Source organism: Oryzias latipes, chromosome 24 (genome assembly GCF_053564925.1).
Source record: "Oryzias latipes strain Hd-rR chromosome 24, Olatipes_Hd-rR_3.1".
In the NCBI taxonomy this organism is placed as follows: domain Eukaryota; kingdom Metazoa; phylum Chordata; class Actinopteri; order Beloniformes; family Adrianichthyidae; genus Oryzias; species Oryzias latipes.
Genome location: NC_136260.1, coordinates 20179218 through 20204551, shown reverse-complemented (window position 1 = coordinate 20204551; position 25334 = coordinate 20179218). Strand labels below are relative to the sequence as shown.

General features: G+C 38.2%; 1 long non-coding RNA gene across 1 annotated transcript; it reads left to right on the top strand.

The window, feature by feature from the left end:
- Positions 1-23365, top strand: LOC110017743 (uncharacterized). Its single transcript, XR_013654132.1, has 4 exons — positions 1-454; positions 746-836; positions 20838-20887; positions 23229-23365. It is a non-coding gene; the product is annotated as an uncharacterized LOC110017743 (long non-coding RNA).
- Positions 23366-25334: the final 1969 nt, after the last annotated feature.

Sequence of the window (25334 nt, the reverse complement as noted above, 5' to 3'; positions counted from 1 at the left end):
GAAGAGTCTCTGAAATGTAAAACAAATAGATAATGAGGCAACCTACATTTAAAGAAAAGGATGTTTAAGTTTTTTTTTTTTTTATAGGTGTGTCAATTTATATTTGTATTGGCTGCATAGTTTGTTAAAAAAAAGTATTTATTCTATTATCTGTTATTAAGTATTCTTTTGTCCTTCATTTAGTTAAATATCAAACTAAACATAAAAAAATAAAAAACAGTATAGAGACAATAAAGACTTCCTGACATCACAGAAGAAGTTATCAAATAACCCACTAAGGAGTGTAAGTTTAAACTGAAGTGAGCTGTTAATGAACAATAGGTGTGATGGAAGCCAACCCCACAGGAGGCGGTGCTGACCTAGATAAACATTAACACACAGAGGGCCTCAAAAACCCCAAGTGGAGGCACAGAGGAGGTCAAAGGAAAAGCCAACATCTTCCCGGCTTTGGCAGGTACGAATGCACAGACTCCAGTCACCACAAACATCAAATATTTATATTCAATGGTCCTAAAAGTGACTAATATGTCGTCATTGTTTTGTCTTCCGTCATTTGTTTTTTTCCTTTCTGTTTTCAGATTCAAGTCTTCTTTTGCACGGCTGTTGAATTTCTTTATTTAGATGTTTGAGTTTATTGGTCAAGTTGTCTGTTCACACCAAAGTTCCATATGTTTACCACATGGAATATGCATATATATTCCACAACATTGCACTCTAAAATGCCGGGTCTACTGTGTTTTTGCAGGCACATGCAGGAAAGGTACACTCAAGAAATGATTCTGATAGAGTTAACAGAGAAGAAGGTCCAATGGTTTCTTTACCAGGATTCCCTCAAGGTAACCAGCCTTAAACAATCATTTCTAACAAAAGTTGAGCAACGTTTAGCTTTTATTTGTTAAGTTGTGGATAATAGTTTTAAAACCACTTGGCTCTACTTAGTCAAATCATAGAAGAAAAGGGATGTTTTTATGTAAGATAATGTATCATCATTGTCATAACCCTGCCTGCATGAAAAAACTTTATCAATTCATGTTGAAAAAATAGCGCTACACTTGAACTCATAAGTTTACTGCAAGAAACGTTGGTCATCTTATGTTATATTGCTTTTATATAGGTATATTGCTTTTAAATAAAATTACTTGTAATTAGATGTTTGCCAATCTTTGCCAACGTGCTAAAATGTTTTTTTTTTAATTTACATTCCATCACTGGTTTAAAACATCGTAGTTCCCACAGATTAATTCTGCTGAGTGCATAAATATGAGTGCACATCTTCCCGTTTTTAATGTAAAAAAATAACAAAAAAGTGTGTTTTTTTTTATAATTCTTCACTGCCATCGTGACAGTATTGTCCCAGCTCCTTAATTTAATCAACCCTCATTCTGAACCCTTGTAAAATTGTGAAGACGCTCAGCCTTTAGCTGCTCTGCAAAACACAAATACACATAAAAACTGTGCTAGTTTTCCTACAACGAACAATTGGTATTGGAAATAACAAAGCAATGCACAATTGTTCACTTTTTATGCAAATGAAAGCCAAGTGTTTGTGTAGAAAGATTGTTTTAATGATTGACCCATATCACCCTCAGACAGCCTTTCACCATGGAAGTCAAATGATCCATACGTTGCTGCAGGACTCCAAGGATTAAACCAAAACACCTGCTATTACAAGATATAGGTGTGTGTGTTTGTGTTCATGTATTCAAATCGTTTGCACGGTGAGGCAGTGTTCACAGCCCTTAATCTTTAAGGCGTTCCACACTCACCCTGGTCAGCGCAGGAGTTCTCCAGCAGAGGAAGCTTTTTTTGTAACGTCAGGCTGAGATAAGTGAATACAAAACTTTCCATCCAACTGTTTTTACCGGCTGAGCCAAACTAAACATGTCACTTTTATTTTTTATATCTTCATTTATATATTAGTTATCGTTATTATTGATTGGTTACTCAGCTTTTTGGTAATAATTGAGTTTGAGTGCTAAACATAAAAAAATGTTTCTCACTCTGCAATAATGCCCAGCACTTTCTCTAAATAATAATAAAAAAAAAACTGCCGACATCAACATCAATTCATGTGAACAGAAAATGTTGGGGGGAAAAAAGCTGCAAACCCACTGAAAAGCTGCAGTAAATGTGTGTTTGGCAGCTCCAAATGCAGAACTAACGAACACAGCCAGATGTGGAAAATGAAATGAATACATATATTTACAGACACAACCAAAAAAGCCCCTGACAGGCAGGATTTTGTTTAGAACAAAAGAAGAATTTTGAGTCACCAATACATAAACAACAAACATGCCGGAGCATGAAATAAAGTCGACCCTTGTGCGGTCCTGTTTACTGCCCTTGTCCTGCAGGTCAAAAATTGCCCACCTTACTAAAGCCCCAAAATAAATCAGATTAATTGAATTTTTATTCTAAAATATTTAGTACTTAGTGGGAAAAAAACCTGTTACTTTTGCATTCCTATCAGTGTAGCTAATTTTTCTGTCATATTTTTTGTCAAACAAGGCCAAAAGATAATCACCAGTGAACATTATTTCACTGTTTTTTAAACAAAAATCAACTGTCATACAATTTCCTTTTATACTGCAACATAAATATGTTATTACTTCTGAATTAATTATTGCAATGGGAAAAAAGAAAAAATGTTTTGTCAACAGTTTATTCTTATGAGTTTGATCCTTTGTGTAACAGTTTGATAGTACTTGTGTAAGAGTATAGTAGAGTTCATGTGATAAAGTGTGCTTTTTTTTGTGTGTATTTCTCAATTAGACAGCTTGTGTGGCCTTTGAACTTTTTTTCTAATGTTCTAATGCTTTTATAATTTGTGGGTCAAAATGACCCATAAGACAATCTCTGTACCCTAGTAGTGTATAGCCCACGTGGAAACATAAACATCAAGTATTACTTTTTCTGATGATGGAGTCCTTTTAGTCATAGTTGGAAAAGGATCGTTTCAGGAAGCTTTTCCACAAATAAACATGGTAGTGGGTCACTTTCTACCCACAAGGGTTGAAAAAGAATAGAAGATCAGCAAAATACAAGGAACAACAGCAGCATTATCCAGATGAAAGTGGAGATTAATAAAACAAAAAAAAACATTTTTAATGAATTTTTGTAATTGTCATAAATAAAACTACATTTTTTGCACTTTTGTTACTCATTTATTGTCTTTTTTAATTGAAATGAGCTTGAACAGAATGATCTCCTAAAACGTAGCATTGTGTTACAAAGGGAATGATTACACAAACAAACACGCAGGACCTGCATTCATTTGAAGCTACACAAAAGTGTGTTGCTGTTTTAAAAAAAACAAATTTCACAAGGCAGTTTATTTTATAGTTCTGGTGTCCATCAAGGTCGGAGCTTCAATCAAGGTCACGGCAGCAATGTTTAAATCTACCATGAAATATATCACTTCCCCATAAAGGTCAAATAAATTAGATTGGATTCCAAAATTTCCGTAATGCCGCAGCTTTTAATCAATTTTTAGGGATGCTCTGAGAGACTTATGAGTAACATCATCCATCCGTGCAGCTTTATCAGCACAAAGCCTTTACAGCCAGAGGCATGGCGAGCTTTTCCAAGACATCTTTACCTGCTCTCAGATGCAGCATGAGTGCTGGGTCTGAAAGCAGCAAAGGGGAAAGGAGCAGAACAAAAGGGTTAGGAAGAGATGTAGACAGATATGAAAGAAAAGATCAAAAATGAAAGAGAGAGCAGGAGAATGGGCAGAGAAGGGGGATCACAGGGTGAAGATGGAGCCGCAGATTGTCGTGGACAAAAGGCAATGAAGCAAGCGATGGTGCAGGAAAGTGAATTAGCTCCAGTGGATAAGAGCCTCTATGCTGTCTGCCAGTTTGGCTAATCCAACTCTCATCTGTTTAGGAAAGGCGGTGTGAGTATGTGCATGTGGGAGTGCCATTGTGGGGCAGCATACACACACGTATCGGTTCTGCTCTGCTCACATGTCAGTGCAGGAGCAGGAGTGCATGTGTGCGTTGATATGTTGTGCGTTCGCCTGCAGCACAGAGCTGCTTTCACAGCGATAAAATTGTTACATTACAAACAAGCCAACCCACAGCTTCTCTGGCTTTATTGGATTAGTTTGGGGAATTGTCTGTGTGGGATAATGACCTCCTATACTCTTTAGGATTTCATTTCTACCAGCTGCAAGAAAAAATAAAAATGTCTTTGTTTTTGGGAAGAAAAAAAAAAGATTTTTGTTTTTTTCTCACAGTTATTGAAGCAAATGCAAACAGGCCAGAATGGGGATAAAAATATTTTTTCTCTGTTTAAATGCTTTTATTTCATAAATTGTCACTGACAAAACCATCACTTCTCATTGTCCAAACTTAGGATCAGACTATTTACTGTATATGAGAACTAGACTGACATCTTGTTGCTAATCCGATGATTAGCAAGAGCAATAATGATTTTCTTCCTTTATTGCAAGTTATTCAGATCATTAAGTCATCATTCGGATGCCTCAATAAAAGTAGCCAATGTTCAGAACATTTGATTGACAGATTCTCCAGAGCCAACTTTCAAGTGGCAGAGGTGTTGACTTCCAACAAGCTCTGTCCTGATTGGCTATGAATCATATTCGGCCCCATCACTGCTTACTGATGTTGTCCGGCTCCAACATTGCAAAAACATGGCGCCTAATGTGTCTTAATTTCAGTGTAGCTGAAAGTAAGCCATTAAGACCATTTTTAAATCCAGAAAGAGTTTAAATTGAAATAATTTGTTTCTCTGGACTCAAATTACTTTTAGATGAACGTGAGACAAAGCTATCAAACTGCAGATACTTTTTTTAAGACTGCCTTTTTTATGTTGATTGAGTGTGAGTGTAAATGAGAAATATGTGTTTTTGTTGTGCTGCTGCCTCTTGGCCAGGACACTCTTGCAAAATAGATTTTTAATCTCAATGAGTTTTTTTTTCCTGGTTAAATAAAGGTTAAATAAAAAAAATTAAAAAGGAATGCCTCTTGTCATTCCTGTCCTTTCCAGGTCGTAAACGTATGCAGTATGGTCATCCCCGGGGGGTAAATTTCCAGCTTGTAAAATTCTTATCCTACATTTTTCTCACAATTATGGAAAACCTGCTGATTTGGAAGGAAGCTATTAAACGATCCGGTTGCAGTGGAGCATGTGAGGTGGGTCTGTGAGCACCCAACTTGGCCTGTACATTTTTAATGCAATAAGTTAAGCCAGCTGGCACTGTCATAAATATTCTGGAGTTATGGGCAGTCCTGCAAGTCTATCAGCGCTGTACTCATTCATTCATCACAACAACTCATCTGTAAATCCATCCCTGGCAAGACTCTGCTTTATCTGAGCTCACCAGTCCAAGTCTCCCCCAGCTCTTCTCCCTCGCTCCTCTCCATGAAGCACGTACCTCCTTTAGCTGTTAGTAACTCCACCATGCAGCTGCCAGAAACTTCAGTCAAAAATCTTAGAACTTCCTGGTTCCTCCAGAAGTCGTTCATTTGATCCAAATCTGAAACATCTTTGTTGTTTTTCTCTATGTTTGATCTTTGCAGCTCTTCACTTGAATCAACAAAACTTTTAGAATGCATTTTATAAAGATTTAAAAAAAATTAAGAATGTGAAATGACTGGTTGCAGCATAATGAGAGCATTAAAAGGATTAAACTCCTAACAAGCCTGGCTCATTTTTAATCTCCATGAATTTGGGGTCAGCAGATGTGGAAGATGCTTCATTATATAAATGGAACCAGTCAAAACGGTTTGGCTTTTTTAGGCATTTTTCATCCTGCTCAAAACAACGCATTAGAAGTCATTTTTCTTTTTTTAATAAAGCAGGATAATGCGTCATTTTTTATTCATGTTTACTTCCGATTCTGATTTTCCTCGTATGGTTTTCAGCTGTGATTGAATGTTATCTTAATTGAACGTCGTCAATCAAGGTTGCAATTTCCTGCATTGTCTTATTTTCCCCTAAATGTTGGCAATAAGATAAAACTTTGCTTTAATAATGTGTCTTTTTAGACAAAGTCAGAGATTTGTTTGAGAATCAGGGCTGCAGAAAATGCAGATGCAAGAAAGAATTCTAAATGATAAATTCATAAACTAATGATGCTCATTTAAGTATATTAATGAGCTTTATCCATTCTTAATTGTTAAAAAAATTAAAGTAATAACACATTTTAAGGGGGAAAGATAAAAGAACACACTAAAAAAAGAAAAGAGAAACAAAAAAACAGAAATTCTATTGTAAATATGAATTAAAGCTGAAAGCGGCGTTGTATGGTCCACAGGCACTACCCGCCGCCGCCCCTGCCCCAGCCCCTGCCCCTGTCCTTGCCCCTGCCCCTGCCCTTGGTACCCCACTTTGACTCGCCCTCACTGGCTAATCAGCTGCTACACGCCCGTCTCTCTCCTCTTCTGCACCTGTCACCCAGATCAGAGTTGCATGTGATAAAGTCATTAAAGTCTCCATAGAAACCATTTTATGCTTTAGTCGCCTGGTGGTGACGAACAGAACAATGTAAATTTTACATGTACATTTTTGGATTGACATGGCAATGGAACTTTTTCAATAACCACACCCACATGCCTAATATGGAGATCAAAGCCAAAATGTCAAAACCAAACCTAAAAAAAACACAAAAGAACACTAACTGACCATTGAAGGTTAAGAAAAATTAAACAAACCTGGGAATTGACATGAAATTTCATCTTTTAGTTCACACATTCAAAAAAATTAATCTCATTGGTCACTAAATATAAAAAATTGGATGTAGCACATTTCTTTGGATTGCTTTACCTCTTAACATTAGACAAGCGTCTTCATTAAAATGAGCTCCTTAATGACTATTTTTATTTTATTTTATAATGTATATTTGATTAAGTTAATGAGCTTTTTTTCACTGTGTGGCAGCTGCAGTGTTGACAGACAGATGATGATTAAAATAAATATAATCTGACACAGATCATACACACTCCATGACCCACATCTGACACATGTACTGCGTAATACATGTCCTAATACACATGTTTCATCCTCTGCTAGCACAGTCTGCCTCGTCAGAATTGTTGGTTTACTTTGGGGTCAGTCATTAGTGATATTGGTTCCCAGCAGCTGTTAATATGCATTTTTTTTAACAAGAGATGAATAGATGGATGTGTTTGTACATCTGGTTTATAAAATCATGAAAAAATTTAACACATTTAGGGTGTGATGCTTTTATGTACCATTACTTCTACACTTGATTTTTTTTCTAGGTTTTAGTACAGACAATTGGCTTTAGTAACCAAATTTTTTATTTTTTAATAACATCAGGTCTTTATAAATCCCTCGTGATGCCAGCTTTGTGGTTAGACAATAAAAAAACCCAAAACAGGTTTGCCTCTCCCGCTGGGCACAAACACATCTATTAGAGATCTGAATCATGGCTACTTCGGCATTTACAGCTTTAGATATACATTATGCATCAGATAGACATCGATTCATGGAGGCCTATTGCACATATGGATTTCTAGAAGATGGCTTTGCCACAGCTAACAGTCCCATCATGCCTTGCGCGTTGTAAACAAGCCACCATTTCTCCTGAGGAGGGTTAGGGTTAACTAAATAGAGTAACTAAAGAACATAAAGAGTAATTAAGAAGGTGCATTGATGATTGTTTTTTGTGCTTTCGAGGTCACCTTCCAAACTTTCGGTAATCCAGCAGAGGACGGAATTATTAGACCTACACAACAAGATCTGCAGTACTGAAGAATAATCTGATGGCATCGGGATCACTTTGGTGAAAGTGAATGCTCAAAAACACTTGTTTGAGTATATATACATTATATATTAAGCAGAGGTTACTGCACCCTGTTTGTTTTTCTATCTGCACGGTTATTTTAGTGGATTTGTATGTTTTGAAAGTTGGGTTTTGATTGTTAAAAAGTTAAGATGCTGGATTGTTGTTTTGATGCACGTTTCTCAGACCTTTAGCTCCAGGTAGACTACAGTAGAAATGTTTTCTACTTTTTGAAATTATAATTTTGTGATTGGTATTTGTCTATGAACAATAACACAAATAAAATTGCAGGCTCCATGGTTGTGTACTGGTTAGCGCTCTCGCCTCCCAACAAGAAGGGCCTGGTTCAAATCCTGACGAGGATGTATGGAGTTTGCATGTTCTCCTTGTGCAATTCTTTGGTTTTCCAGTTTCCTCCCACAGTGCAAAAATACAATTCATAGGTCCATTGGTGACTCTAAATTGCACCTGTGTGTGACCCCACAACAGACTGGTGACTTGTTCAGGGTGTACCCTGCCTTTGCCCAACAGTAGCTGGGATAGGCTCCAGCAAACCCATGACCCTGAAAGGGATTCAGTGAATTCTGAAGATGGATGGGTGTACAATTGCAGTATTTATCTTTTTAACAGGTAAATAAAAAAGCTCTAATAAACATCTAAAAATATCCCAAGGTTAGATGGCTACAAGTAAATGTGCAGACGACCTCCAGAGATCCTTAAGACCACTGTAGGTAGACCTTTAACCCTTGTGCTATCCTAGGGACTTTAACATTGGGAGATGGGTCATCTAGACCCACTAGACAGTTCTCTAAACCTTTTTTCTTCAATGATTTGTGATCTTCACTGGTGTCCATGGATTACGTGAAATCCTCTTCACCTTTTTCCACCTTTGTCATGGTAGGGAGAACACGTCAATGTAAGGATGGGGTCATCTGGACCCCATAGGATAGCACAAGGGATAATGGAGTGGCAACATAGAGGTGTCCAGTAGAAATATCCAATTGACATTTATCTAATGGACATCAGTGTCCGGTGGCCCGTGTTACATTTTTGCCAAAACATGTTTTCCCCGGTTAGAAGGTAACCGATTCCATAATTAGATGGTAAATGTCTAACGTAATCATCACATAAAGGCAATAAAAATTTAATTTTCCAGAAATGAAATGGCACAATGGAAATAGAAAGTCTACATCTGACTTGATGATTGGAAATACTTCCACATATTGTCATTTTTCTACTGGAGGTAAGGCTAATGTGGTCATTCTCCGGGGAAGTTAGAGCTCTATGGTAATTTCCTGTAGAAAAGCAGTTTCCACAGGCTGCAGCAGTTAGCAAGATAGATGGTCCAGAAGAGAGATGGTAAAACTACAATTCAGCATTTCTCCTTTTATCTATGCGAGCGGTAATATGGCATGATCAAGTGTGAAAGACATTCACTCGCACTCATTAACTCTCTGTGTGTGTGTCCTCTTCCCCTTCTCTCTGTCTGGCCATTATCTTGAGTAATGAGTGCGGTGTTTCCAGTCTGATCTAAAGGGACAAACCCAGCTGACAGAAATGACTGCCACAAAAGCCTCTAAAGTGCAGCAATGGCTGCACTTCCATCACTTTCTTGGAGCACGTTTACACTGGTGGGTTGGATTCTCACCAGGGTTTGTTTCTTGTTAGTAGGAAAAGTCACCTGAACTCTGGTGTGAAACTGAGTGGTAATCACATAAAAGTTTCAAGGAGAGAGGTGAAGCTTTGACACAATTTCAATAAGACAGACCTACTTCATTTCCAGGTTCGCTGGGTTGTTACATCACTCCATACATCATTATCAATCAGCCTTTCACTTTGAACCAATAGTTAAATAGCCCATCTTCTTCTCAGCCAATTAAAATCCCATCTTCCCGTTCACATTTATGAATGGTTCTCTCTGCATTCTAGACATTTCATTGGCCCTCTTCCACCCCGTTATGATGGAGTCTAGCTCATAGTTTGTCATGGTCTGGCCTCCAGCGTCTAGACAAAAGTTTGTTTCAAAGGAGCCAGCGCAGTGATATAGAAATTTGGGCTATGTCACTGGAACTTCTTTTTTAGGTGTGCTTTATCTCTGTCCATTATAATTGTTTAATCCACACCCAGCAGTCAATCAGAATCGAGTATTCACCCAGACCATGATATAATTTCTAATAATGAACACCTCATCGGTCATTAACTCTTACATACAAGTCAGAATGATTCCATCTGTGGTTCTTTTCTGGTCTAACTTTATGTTACACTACTTTATTATTATATAAACTTTATATAAACTTATTCATTTTCAATTACATAGTACTGACAAATGTTAAATAAAATCCATTAGTTTGAACCCAGTGTATTTTGCTGAATATTTTATCATTTGGATTGGTATTTTTGTGTGTTTGAACTTCTCAGTTTCTCTTTATTTGTTGGACTACCAGTATTTGGTTTTGCCAGGTTTTTTGTGCTTTTCTTGTCCACATATCTGCTTTGTTAAGTCCTGTTGATTCTAAAAAGCATTTCCTCTTTAATGAGCTCTTTGTGTTTCATGAGCTGGAGTTCCTGTTTGTGTCTCACACCTGAAGTACGACTGTCCTTTCAGTCACTGATTAGCAGTGACGTGCGGTGAGGTTAATGGCTGGTGAGGCACTGACGTCATCAGTCAGATTTACAAACATATGAACCATGAGTATAAATAACTGAGTAACTTATTCACCATTTGATTGACAACAGTTAACGTTTTGTTTAAAATATAATTTCAACATGTTTTTTTTCATATACAAACTGCAGCATAGAAAAAAGCACAAACGTTATTATCGTCTTACCTTTAGTTGTAAATAAAGTCCATACGCCGCTCCTTCTGAAGAAAATGACTTGCCGCTTGCTATCACTTCTTCTAGTATTTTTAGCGTCATAATCTCAGGGCTCACCGGCGCCCCCTAACATGAGGCACGAGAACTGCAACATGAGGCACGAGAATGTCTGGCCTCACCCAGCGGCTTTTTCGCCGTCGTTTAGCGCTCAGCACAAGAAACACGTCCCTCACATACAGTTATTTATAAAAACAAGCACTGTGCATCATATACATCTGCTAAATTATTTAAACTCAGCTCATATAGTACAAGTGATTGAACCGACATACAGAGAGACAGCAGTACCGTCTGACTGCATAGGTATTGCGCAATCCAAGGTGAGGCTCAGCGGGCTGGTGCCTCATCGCAGGTCACTTAGTATCTGAACGGCAAATGCGGGAATTCAGCGATTTTGAAAAGAAAAAACACCCAAAAATGGTACATTTAAATGGAAAATGACCGCAAAGCACAACTTACTGATTAAATATAATAATTGAATTTATTTTTTCTCTTTTCTTCCCATAATGACAGGTGAGGCTGTGCCTCACCTGCCTCTCCTGACTGCACGTCACTGCTGATTAGCTATCCTCCCTGAAGCCAGATTCTTGAAGTCTTTGTATCATCCAGTTTGTTTTCTGTTTAAAGGCCTGTTCACACCGGGACGAATTTCGCCGGCGATTTTCGCCGACGTTTAACGCCTCGTGACTAAACAAAGGGCACCAACGAGAGTGTGCACACCGACACGAAAAAACGCCAGGCGTTAAAGCGTCAAAAAAAAAAAAACGCCTCGGGTTCGTTTTTTTTTTTCGACGCGTCGCGTCGAAATCTACTCGACCAATGAGAACGGCGCTTTTGCTCACGTGTCTGGAGCTTCTGAAGTTACAGTAAAACACAACTTGGGGGCGCTCAAACACAAAACTGCCTTGCTGAGCACACATACCAGCGAAGAAGATAGACGCCAAGTAGCGTCTACACACAGCCGCGAAGCAATAATGACGGACATTCTAAAATATCCCCGAACCAAGCACCAGTTGGATCTACTGGTGCTTGAAATATTCATGTTTTCTTTGTTTGATTCTGACAAGCGTGTAAATACTTGCTCTCTTCTTCTGAGTGAAAAGCGACTTTCAGAAGCGTAAAGTTGCGCAGCGCCACCTTGTGTACAGGAGTATTTCTGTTTTACATTAAGCGCCATCTAATGTCAGGGAATGAAATTGCATGTTCACTCCACTCATCGTCAGCGAAAATCGCCTGGGTGTGAACACAAAAAACGTGGCGAAAAACGCTGGCGAATAACGCCTGGCGAATATTCGTCCCGGTGTGTACGGGCCTTTAGAGGTAAATTTAAAAGCACACCAGAAAGATCCAACAGAAATGTCCGAAACCTGATGATCAGTCAGGTGTTGTAAATGGCATTTGTGGTAAGAACAACTTTCTCTGAACATTGAAAACAGCCTGTGCTTCTTCTTTCTCCCACATTTGTCGTCATGTTTTTCTTCATATCTTGTCCATGTGGAGTCTTCTGCTTTGTCAACCTTTGTCCACCCAGTATTATGATCCAAAACCATTACAATCATCCCGACTCAATCAGGTTTTTTTTAAAACTGGTTTGACCAAGGACCAAGGAAAAAGGGGAGACATTTGGTACATAATTCATAACTTTAATGGGTTGGGGTCTAAATGTATTGTTTGTTTGTTTGTTTGTCCTCATCTTTTTGATTAATATTATTAAGAGTTTGTTGATGTTACATAACTCATTTTTAATCAAAGTGGAACTATAAAATAGATGGCCTGCCTTTTGAGTCAATGATAATGATCGGCCTGGTTGTTATTGTTAAAGAAGAACCCGACAAATTTGGGTGTAGGTCGATACTACATTACCTGAAAGAAACTGTTAGTCTGTTTGTTGCTACCACTTTATCCTGTAGTATACATACAGTGCGTGTTGGAATTATTATCTGGATATGAGACCTGGATTGAGTTTCTCTCACATTCCAAACGGGAGGTACCGGCCCCAAAAAGGCCAAAATGCCTTAGACTTCTATAGAGAAATAAACAGCTTTTATTCAGTCATTCCATGCATCAGAATGACCATTCTTGCTCTGATACCTTGTTTTTAAAGTGTTGTTGCTCATCCTTTTTTCCTTTTTGGTAGTTCAAGTTAGTCAGTTATAAACTGACCAATCGGATGCCTCAATAAAAGTGTTCTTGCGTTAAACATTCAAAACGTTTGATTGACTTTTGAGCGGGTTTGTTGGGAATGTGGACTTCCATAAAGCTGATTAGTGAGAGTGGTTGCCATAGAAATGTTGACTCAGACCGACTTGACCAAATTACAGACGATTTCGGCTTCCAACATGTCTGTACCACGAAATAATGGCGACTGAGCTGACTCAATTTGGCTGGAATGGATTCACATCATTTTCTATGGGCGACATCACACTTGCCCGCTCCAGTTCTCTTGTGCAGTCCATGGTTGGAATTTTCTCTAAAAAGGAGTCTTCACTTCATCTTGAAGTTGGAACACTTTGGTTTTGCTTTCTTTGTGCTTAACTCTGTGCTTTTTTTACGTAAAACATCCATTCTTGCTTAGGTGACGATAGAGGCCAGACTCTTTAAAGGAAGTTTGTGCCTCCATGTGTGTATTTGTGATCATTGTACCATTACCCTTCTATGTTGGTGTGTCCAACCCAACTCTCTTGGTTCTTCTCTGACTTCTGTTGAGCAACCTCCACTCCTTTATAACTTATTTTCTTCCCAGATCTGGCAGAAAGTGCTTATGTAGTATGAGAAAGTGGCACAGGGCGCAGTCCAGTGGTTATTAATCAGTAATTAGTGCTCTGCGATGTGTTGAGGATTAATTTGCTGATTTTTTTACTGCCCATCTGTTGTCCACACACACAGACACATGCACAGACACACAAGCCATATAAATGGTGAGAAAAGGAAAGCACACAAACGCACACACATCCCATCTATCTTTTGGTAATAGTCTTGTCTGATTCCACGGTGTGTTTTGCTGATCTGTGATCAGTCTAATCCAGCTGGACTCAGCATCCCCACGGCCGCGTAACAGAATCAGCCTAAACTCTTTTGCAGATGATAAGCGGTGTGTTGCCTGCAGACCCACGCCGCCTGGCTCTGACATCCTTGTTTCTCTGTGGGAGAAAAGGAGGAAGCAGGAGTTTCTGCCATGTCTCCACTTATGGCTGCTATCAGGAAATTGCCAGACAGAAATGTTCTAGACACAGCCCTCATCAGAGAACACATTAAATAAACATAGAAAGTCAGGAAATAATAAATGGAACATTTATTTTACATTTTATTTTTAATCAATCTAATATAAAGCATAATAAAGTTTCTTGTTAATTAAACTATGAAAGTCAAAACATGTTCATTGCGATTAGTGTCGTCAAAACAGTAGCAACTATAAATTTAAGGCTCTCTGGTGGAACAACAAAAACCTATTTTGATCAAATCCTTACCTTGCAAAGACAAAAATTACAACAAAGCAGCAATGATCATTTAAGCATTTAATTTGAGGAATTAAAAGATATTTTTTTAAAAAGTAAACAGCTACTTTAAAAGCAAAAATCAAACCTTGTTCCAAACTTTCATTTTAAAAACATTGGATCTTTAATCTTTTTTTCTTTTTGTTTTGTTTTACTTTGGATTGTTGGCTGTTCCAGCTCTCACACAACAATCTCGTACCATTGTGAATTTTTTATGAGCCAAACACAGAACAAAAAAAAATCTCCAAACTTCTCAGTTATCAAAGTTTTGGTTTTATTATTTATTTTGTTCAAACAAATTCAAGCTTGCATGTTGTCTAAAGTCATGTTAGATGTAAGGTTGTTTCCTCTTCAGGAGAAGTTGAATCATGACATTCGGTTCCTCAAGTGGCTAACACAGCTCAATCTTTCAGCACTCAAGATTCAGACACTTCTGGCAGCGTACTGACAGACTAAAGCAGTGCACTGCAGGAGCTACCTTTTCTTTCTCGACAGAGGAATAAAGCCTGTCATGTCACTGGTCAAGCACAGTGTTGAGCACCGATTGGCCAAAGACCTCAACACAATTCACCTGCAGATTCACAGCAGTTTCCCATAGAAGAACCCTCTTTCTTCCTCTGCCTGCCAGGCTACCTGCAGCTCTGTGTTCAACTTTCACTGAAAATGTCTGATTTAGCAGTAATAGCCTCAAAGATGACGAAGGTCTGATGTGGGACAAAACGGTGTCAAGAAATCACGTTTTTTGAAATTAGAGACATCCTATGAAAACGTTAGTTCATTAAAACATTTGGTGTTGTGGGCTGAGCTGCTCTCATGTCAACTCAAATAATGGTTACCATGGTTACCACTAAAGCTTCAGTCACAGCCATCCTTATGGGTGGATGCAGGGTGACGGCAGGTAAAGAAACAAGCAAACCTGAAGCAAACTTGCACAAACAAGGTTGTACACTACTAGGTGAGCCTGTAGAGCGGAGATTTTCATGCACATTTTTATCTACAGGCACGCAGCAAACGACAGGTTGTAACAAACACTTAACCCTTGTGTTATCACTTTAATGTTGGGAGTTGGGTCATCTAGACCCACTAGTCAGTGCGCTTTATCCACCTTTGTCCTGGTAAGGAGAACACGTCAAAGTAAGTGTGGGGTCATCTAAGACGGCACAAGGGTTAAACAACAGGTGAGACACAAATGTGTTGTCCAGTTTTTCCTTTTTCAACCCTACAAACCCTATACACAGTGCAAGGAGCACATTCGTGCCGCTCAAAGCAATGAATGCTCCTTAACAGTGTATCCTGACTGTTCAAAAATTAGGAAATTACACAATCAGAGTACAGTTTGTGTTGGCATCCTACAGGTACAATGGTACATTCCGTCTTTATGAAGTCACTTAAGGTGGTTGCGCCAACCTCAAGGGAACTACAAAACACATCTGCGCTCCCCTTAAGATGCCGCCGCTCGGACCGGGACAGCCCGATGACCAGCACCACCTCAACAGGTCATGTGACTGAGGCTTCATGTATCGTCCACTTGGTTCAAAACCAAAACAAGCATTGCTCTCCCAAATACCATCAATTGTTCAACTGCAAGCAGGAGAGATCTGTAGTTCAGAATCCAGTTTTTTTTAAGTAGTTTACTAAATAAAATCAACAAACAATCCTTTTGTTTATTTAGGTACTATATTCCTTTAAAATAAATTATTTCCTTCTTTGTCTTTTTCTAGTAGCACTGCTCTGCAGAAACAGAAGCTAAGATGGTTTGGGGATCTATACAAACACAGCATCAAGCAGCCAGAAGGCTTAGCTTGTATTTCTTGTTTTCCCCAAAAAAATCAGCAATATTTGAGCTAAAAATGTACTTTAGTGATTTTTTTTTTTATGTTTGACATACATGGGAAAAATCTGGAAAAAAATCAGCGATGAGCTCTTCCAACCATAAAAAAATGTCTCATTTTTTTGCTTTCAGGTAGAAGCTAAGTCTAGAAGTGGTTTGATGCATCAATGCATGTCAAGAAGTTAAATTATTTACATATTGCCAAACATTTCAATTTTCTAAAAAAATCTTTTCAACACACTTTCTTTAGCGTATATGCCAGAAATAGCCTGCAAAAAAGCTTATTATTTGAGAGATATGGGCTGCATTGAAAGGGTTTAGAATTCAGTGCTTCAGCAGTTAAAAGTTCAATTTAATAACCTAATTGATAAGTTAATACGTAGAATAATATAGACACATTTTTTCCAGAACAAGAAAATGCAGTCATAGATAATTGTCTCACTCAAAAACATCTAAACAGCGTCTTTACAGTTTTATTTTCATTCAAATCATGTATGATCCCCCCAACAAAGGGAGGCTACGTGAGGGCTTCTGCAGAGTTATGAAAGATGTGGGACAAAAAAAAGCAGTTTTAATGTTTAACTGGGTTCTATTATCATAATAACTGTCACTTTATCGGTGCTGGGGAGGAACTTGTCCTCACCTGAAGCTAAATCCTTCATCTATTGTCCTGCTGTCTGCCGAGCAGCACAAGCTGAAGTAATGTGGTGCAAACAAAGGGGGAAACTAGGAGCAGGGAATGTGGTGTCGAGTGGTGGAGGACATGCCTGGAAAAAGGAAAAAGTAAAAAAATCCAAGTAACAAGAAGAAAGTGGTGCTGTAAGGGAGGGAAAAAAAGATAGACTGGATAGTGAGGAGGAGGAAGAAAAATGTCAGGATTTAAGGAAAAGGCAGAAACGAGGAATGGAGGGAGGGAAGTGTGGAGATGTTTCAACAAAAGGTTTCATGTTGAGAAACACTCACTTTCTCCCATTCCCCCTCATTATCCCTCCACAGGACCCAGGGACGGGTGGCAGAAACGGGCAAGGAAAGAAATGACATTTTCATTTGTTCTCTTAAGAACTCCTTATTATCACCTTTCAGGAGAAACCTCCTCGTCCTCCATCCGTCTCTTCTGCTCTTTCTTTTTTTTTCTCGCACTCAACCACAATGGACTCGCTCACAAGTTTTTCTCTTTCCGTGTCTGCCGTACCTCTCTTCCTCGCCGTTTTCTTTCTTTTCAGTCTTTCTCCCACCCTCCCTGCTCTGCAGGATAATTACACGGCTGATTAATTATAAGGGAATCAGTAAGAGTGAAGACAGGTGTTGACATTTCAGCTTACATGGGAAAAAAATCAGCGCTGCTCTTACATGTACATGCGCAAACTAACAACAGACTTCCACTCCTGCATTCTCTTGTGAGATGGCTTTTGTCTCCCAATCAAGCTACCACCCCTCCTTTTGAAAGGCCAGTCCAAAGAGAAAGTACTAAAGTACAAATCCTCATGTCAGTCAGTTTCTACTGACTTCCACAGAATCGTCTATGCAGCTCATGTAAACATACTTAGCCCACTTCCACTGGCGGTTTTAGTGTTATTGACTGGAACAGGGTTTTTTTTTTTGTTGTAAACCTCAGTCATTACATAAGAAGTATTATTGTGGGTTTAATTTTGAGTGACAGCTGCATTACGGTCAACCAGCTATTTTGTCGTGGACCACATCCCACTTTGAAGCTGTGAATCAGCTCAATCGGATTTTTTCCACAGATATTGTGAATGCTGCTAAAGACCCACTCTGTTGGTGTTTCAACATGTTTATGTTGCCCTTTTCTGATGTTGGAGGACATATTTATAGAAAATTAAACATAAAATTGCATTTCTGTGTATTCCTTTATTCAAAACATTGTGAATCAGGAGCAGACGGGAAAAGAAATCCTGCTGAGTGGGCCACAAGCTCCCTGCTCTGCTCCACTTTTAGACGACTAGATCCATGAACGTCTTCATCTTCCTCTTCTGGCATCTGGATAACTGTTTGCCATTTTTGTTGCACCAGTAATGTTTGGTTTGGGGTGTTAGAGGCTGTAAGCTAGTGGAAGAAACCAGAGTTCTCAGTGACAGTTATGGGAAAGGGGGCAGAGTTTTTTAATGAACTATTGATACTCTGCAGACACAGATTTATTTATTTCAGCTAAAAAGAGTGTAGTAGTAATTGAAAGACCACTGAGAATGCTTTTAAAAATATGATTGGAGCAGGACTTTAACTCATTTTACGTGGAAAATTATCATTTTCCATCAGAATGTGGTGCTCTGTGCTTGTATAATGTTATATTATCCTTGGGATAGTCGTTAGCATGTGATAGATTTGTTTCTTGGGGAAGCAAATCACCTGAAAAAGGTAAAACAGCCACTTTTTTAGAGGCCATATTGCCAAAAAGAAAAAAGAATAAAACCAGGAAACAAAAAACAGAAACATAAAAAGGAAACCTAACCTTTACAATGAGACATTATCCGACCATTAAATCAATCATTCTGATTTGAGTTTTTTCCCCCATAAATCCCCTCACTCTCATTGGTTTATTTTCCTCCTTAAATACTGAGGGCTTTCAGTACAAAACAGTAAAGTGCCAAATAGTGACTCTTCATCAAATGTCAGTTTTAAAGCTGTATTTAACACAAAAACATGTTTTTGTGACATTCACTTTTTAGCTGACACTGCTTCTTTTTATTTTAATCTTTATTTGTGAGTTGGGTTTAGGGTTGAAAACCCCCTGAGACAGAATAAAACTTAAGTAAAAATAAAAAGATGCAGGAAGGAAGGAAGCAGTTCTCTTTTTTGCAAAGAAACAAATTTTCATGTTTGCAAACATGCAAATGAAAGATTTAGAGAATCTGTCTCACATGCCAATAAAAAAGAAGCAAACCGTGCATTAATTCAAGCTTTTCCTTGTTTACCGTTTTGCATATTTGCTGGTATTTTGCAGGTTAACAGTGGACCAGAAGCCAAAACAGACTGAAGATTTTCTAAGGCGAAGTTTAGCCGGTTCCTTTCTCTGAACATTAAGTCTGACTCCATGCAGTTCACTGCTCTTTTCATGAATATCCATTTATCAGATCTTAGCCAGTTGGCTGGGTTGTGATGAGCTCTGCTCCATTTGCCAAGGCAGTCATCAAAACCGGTGCTTAATGATCATACAGCAGGACCGCTCTAGGAGAATCAGTCTGTATAATAAATAGAAATTTGTCAAAATGTTGGAAAATGTCTCTATTTTTATATTCTGTCATTTATTGAATACAAGAATGACTGTGTTTTTATTGTGCTTTACTTTGCTTTTTATTGATTGGCAATTTACATTTTACAGAAAGTTTTCAGTCTGAATCATACCTTTTTGACATTAAAGTCTGTTTACAAAGTTTTAAAGTAAATGTTGAAGCAACATAAAATGAGTCAGACAATATTTTTGGCACATCTTATGTTTATTGGTGGCAGCACATGTTTTAGTGTGTATGTCCAGCTGTTTTAAGTGTATGTATTTGTGTGCGCACACACATCTCTGATGTGATTTGATCAGACACCAATATGAGCAAATCTCATCATCATCAAAATGCTTTACCTCTAATCAGGTTACCAAGCAACCAGGCAGCCAATCGCGGCTCCTAATGGCATTAAGTGCAGCTGGGATTGGATTGGGATCTTATTTCAACTTCCTAAAGGCTGCCAGCGTTTTAATCAATAAACACAACAGCAGTGATGTCACAGTCCGTTAAAACAGTGAGGCGGGGATGTCACAGATCGTTAGGACTGTAAAAGTGGGGTGTTTGGATGTACACCGTGTTGTCCGGGAAACTTCATTTAATTCTTCGGTAAAACCTATGATCCAATGGAAATAAAACATAAAAATATATTTGTACATAATCTTTATAAAAGGCAGAAAAGTGCATTTTTGTTGGAGTGGTATGAAATAACCAACCTTTATCTTTTTGATTTTGTCACTATGCTGCCATTTAGTTTCTCAAAAAAGTCAATTTTACTTTTGTTGCTTAAAAAACCCCAATCAAATACATATTTATGTCCTATTTTTGCCTTAACTTTGTTTGAGCTGTTGGTATGTTTTTTTTATCCAATCATATTTGAGCTAATTCGTGTCGTCAGGGTCTGTGGAATGCAAGGTTAACAGCAGGCCCGGTGCATGATGGGAGTTTAGGATGTGTTGCATTCTTGAGCATGTGTCAAGATTTTACTGCTGGTGCTTTTGTTAGTTTGATTTGTTCAGCTTTTAGAGTTGTGTTACAGAATTGTTGTTATTGTATTGTGAGGAAGGACTTTACATAGAAGAAATGGGGTTTTGTGAGAAATCTGTAGGCATAGTTATATGTTTATGATAAGGATTTTAAATTATAAGGATGTAAAGACCCTTTACTTGTTTCGCCAAAATAAAGAAAAACAAAATCTTTTCCTTTTCAATTTTTACAACAATGCAAACTTAGACTAGGCCCAAACATCTGAATCTTAAGCAATATCTCAGAAACAGTTTATAGAAATCTGCACAGTATTATAAACGATTGTGGATTGAATATCCTCTGTATAATCTGAATTCCTCCAGAATTTTGTGAAATCTTTCTGTTTAGTAATGTATAAGTTTACTTCCTGTTTTATTTTCCATGCCTCTTGTGCAATTCATCCTTTTTTACTTTTTGTCTGTGATGTCAGTTTCTGCTAATTGCCCCAGCTGCTGCTACCACTTAGCAAACGTGCCCCTCCGCAGGTTCACCTGGGTTCATATTTGGTCTTGCCCTCCCTTAGGGTTATTTTTCAATCACTTATAGTTCAGAGTAAGATTTTTCCATCTAAAAGGCTGTTTTGTTTGGGTTTTCTTCTACTTCCTTTAGGTGAAGCCAAAGCTTCAGCTCAACACCATCCATACAACTGGACGCTCCAGGTAACAGAATTGTTTTTAATGTGGAAAACCCTCAAATATGAGTCCCAATCTGTGCAAAAACCTGAAGAAAGAAGATGCATGGAGACATTTCTGCAGAATCATATTCAACTCTGTAAGTTGTGCTTTTTTTAAATTAAAAGTCAACATTATAAATTACAGATTTAACCCAGGCCTAAATTTGTGTGTAAAAAGGCATAACTGATTGCCTGACTGTCTTAAATTACGACTTAAGGGTTAAAAAAAAGTTTTTGACTCTCTGCACTTTTAAACAACCCCTGGTGAAAAGAGGCTGCCTTATCACCTCCACTTACTTAACCTGTGATATAAAGTTAAAACAAAGCATTGTGGACATTTTAATCCATTTATCCTGACCAATGCTGTTGCAGTCACTCCATTCCGTGTTTCATTCTCTCCAATTGTCTCAATTTAAAGGCCCGGCCACGCTCCTGTCTCTCTCCTGCTCTGTCTATCGCCTGCTTTATCCCCGGTCTCTTCTGCCTCCGATCGATGGCAGGGGCGAAAAAGCTAATGACCCTTCTCAACAACCAATTCACTCAGCTCTGCCACACTCAGTACCTGTCGAAAACCATGAGGAAGGGAGACGAGAGAAGAGGAGGCTGGTTTATTTATCTAAAAAGCTTTTATCTTTGGTGCATGGGTAGAAAAATTGGAGAAATAAAAGGAACACACATGAAACTCTGGTTCAAGACAAATCTATAGAAGTGCAGAGCAACAAGCTCCCATTACATCATTATACTTGACAAAAAATGGGCTTTCGCAGCATTTAGTGGGAGGGATATCATTTTTTTATCGTACACCATATTGCAGGCCTTAGGTCTTAGTTGGTACAGGTCATAAAGAGTGGAGGCCGCATCTTAAGGGGAGCGCAGATGTGTCCAGTAGCTTCTGTGAGGCTCGAGGGACCACCTTTAGGAGTGTTTCATTAAGATGGAATGTGCCATTGTCATGTGTGTGGTAAGTGTATAATAGACTATTTGTAAGGATGATGCGAGTTGCACACACTTATGACCTACAGGTGATGCTGCCTGGCGTTGCAAGTTGTTTGTAAGACTGCCGCATGCATGGGGTGTGCATGTGATGCGTAAGTGACTTTTGGACGCACATCACTCTGTCTAATTTCCTCCTTTCTCACAGCGAGGCTGCGCATAAGGAGGCTGTTTTTATCAGATGAAGAGCACTAACGGCCTTGAAGGGGCTGGAAAAATTGAAAAATGTGTGCAACACGCTTAAATCTCACCTACTTCATCCTTACTTACCCATGTGTGTTTGCTACGACCTGTCCCCTGCAGCATGACTGAAGAAAAATATAAAACTAATGTGCATGAACATTTTCACTGTACGGGCTAAAAGAGCGGTCTACGATCTTGATGGACAACCTGCGTACAGGTTTGCCCATTTTTCAGTCACAGACACCCACATCCACTCGTTAGGGCAGATGTGATTAGGACTAATTGGCACTGATAATGCCATATTATAACAGTTTTATGAAAAAACAAATGGCCGTCATTTTCAAAAACATTTGCCGTTCTCTCCATGCGTCCTGGATTTATTCTGTCATTGTTGCAAAAGAAATCTAGTTTTTATTCATCTATTTGTATTATTTTGGCATTAAAAAAGTGATCCATCATGACTTTTAAGGTTTTTGTCAACCTGATCAGTTCGGCAGATACAATTTCCTTCTAATTTTATCAGGCAGGACTAAAAGAATGAATAAAAGATACAAATGTGCATAAAAAACACTTTTGGGGTTGCATTTCAAAAATGATTTTGGACATCTCTGGCAAGCTGATTCGCTGTCAAAAGCGAAACAATAAGGTGCTTTTGCAATCTGCGCTTGATTTATGACATTTGATCTCTTTTTCAGTTGATTGCCAATCTTTGCACTCCTGATTGAAATTAGTTCTGCTTTGAGAAAAATGAAATTGGAATCTGAAGGTCAATTTGGGATGTTTTTTTTAATTTTCTGATTGTTAAATGATTCTATTTAAGTCACAACAGCGCTGAAGACTGTTTAGTTTTTGAGTTTTGGTTAAAGACATGTGGTTTCTGGCTGTTCTGTAAACCAAATTTCCTTCATTCATCTCTTCCTCCTTTTCCTCTTCCTTCTTCTCATTCCTGAAGTTCAGCTTCAGGGACCATCACATCTAGATTCATTTTTGCCTCGAGAGGATTTTATTTTTTTGCATTGTTGTGTGTGTGTTTTCCCATTTGTTTGCATGCTGTGCTAAATTATTATAAATCACTGTTATTAAAAATTGTCATAAACACAATCCCCGTGGCAAAAACACTCTGACATGCATTTACCTCTTCTGTTCTTCAGGCAAAGACACCAAGACCACAGAGATACTTAAATCTCTGGTGTCAGCACACACAGATATGGCGACACACTGAGAGGCGCACGGGCTTCAGGAGAAGTAATGGGACAAGCATGCATCTCCTCTGGCAAGAACAAACTCCCTGACTGCTTTCATTTGCTTTATTTTCAAGCTCCTTTCTGAAATGCTGAAAGAATTTTTTGTAAATCAAATCATGCTACAAGGGTTGGCCTGTTACATTCTTTGTTTCTCCTTTAATCCAACATTAAATGCAACAACTTCATAAATGTCTGTTCTAGGGTCCCATTTCAATGGCTAATAAATGCATTTATTAACCAAAAAATATGTCATTTTAGAATGCACTATCATGCCGCTTCAAAGCTATCATACATCTTGTGAACTTTTGCATCAGCGTAAAGTCCAACAATCATATTTATTGATGACCTGTCCTTTTGGGATCCTCCCAATGCCTCCTTACTGACCATGTTAACCAGTTTCACCTGCTGACACTGGCCATATGGTTGCTGTAGTAGTAGTAGTCTTTTTTATTTTGGACAAGTGAAAACAAGTGTAAAATAATAAAATAAGACAAAAATGAGACAAAACTTATAAAAAACAACAACAACAACAAAAAAGGCAAATAAATTATATAAAACAAAACAAGACAAAATTATATAAACACAAGTTCAAAAGGGAGTGAGAAGAAGAAAAATCTTTTAAACTCTTACCCCTTTACCTCAAATCCTTACTTTCCCAACTAAACCCAGTACTCCCACCATCAAAGTCCAGTGCCCTACCCAAGTGTATATCTAAATATTTACATGCAATTTCATTTCCAAACATGCAAATGAATAACAAAACGTATTGTCAAAGTATGCAGATTTATAAATGCTGACATTCTGTATTTTTTTGTATTTGTACATATTTATGCATGATCATATTTCTGTATCTATATTTAAATTCTTTTATGTTTGGACATTGTTTCAAGCATTTACTGGTTCTGTTCCACAACTTCACTCCACAAATTTTATTTGTACGTGCTTTATGTATGACAAATTTATCTTTTTCCCTAAAATTGTATTGTTCTTCTTTTTTAATAAATAACCTTTGGATATTTGTCTGTAATAAATTGTTTTCGGCTTTGAATATTATTTGAGCGGTACAATACTCTACTAGATCGTAAAATTTGAGTTATGGTTGCTGTCTGTTGATTGGTACACTGTTGAGAGGTTGAACAGTCATTGTCAGTAATTAATCCAAAAAGTCTTGATTTAATATTGATTTAATTCTATATGCCAGTCCAACATAGTCTGATTTAAGTGTGCTGGGCAGAACTTTACGATTATTATTAACGGGTACGTCACCAGAATCCAGGGCACTGATTGGCCGGAAAGCCACATCAGAAGATGGACCTTATTTGGAAACAGAAGCTGCAGATATTTCCCCTTCTGTGGTTCCTGTTGACTCTAAGAACACTGGACCCCTCATCCCTGGCATTCCAAACAGGAAGTACTAGCAGAGTCCACAAAGCCAAAATCCCATAGTCTTCTACAGAGAAATACCATCTTTTTTTAGAATTTTCCTGGCCAATCCTATTTTTTGTCTTTAGTATTTTCTTTGGTGCATGTTATTCAAGTAATAAACTGACTAATCAGATGGCTCCATATGTCTGCTAGCCTCCATGTCAAACATTCAAAACATTTGACAGATTTTTTGTTGCCCACATTCAAGTGGAAGAGGTGTAGACTTCTGACTTCTAACGAGCTCATTCCTGCTTGGTGAGAGTGGTAACCATATGGTAACCATAGAAACATTGACTCAGACCAACAAAAAAGGCGACTGAAGTGACTTTATTTTGGGAATAAGTCATTTTTCATGGGTGGCGTCACTCACTCGTTCCAGTTCTGGTATACAGTCATTGCCGGTTCCCCCTTTTTAAAATTAGTCTATAGATGAAGCAGAAGAACTTCTTTTGCATTGGTGCTCTCCATTGTGGGGACAAAAACATCCAGGAGTAAGAAAACATCCTGAGTTTTGGGCACTCACTCACTAAAACCAAGCCTGCCCACTATGAGGCTGGATTCTAGGGTAAACGAAATTCAACTCAAATC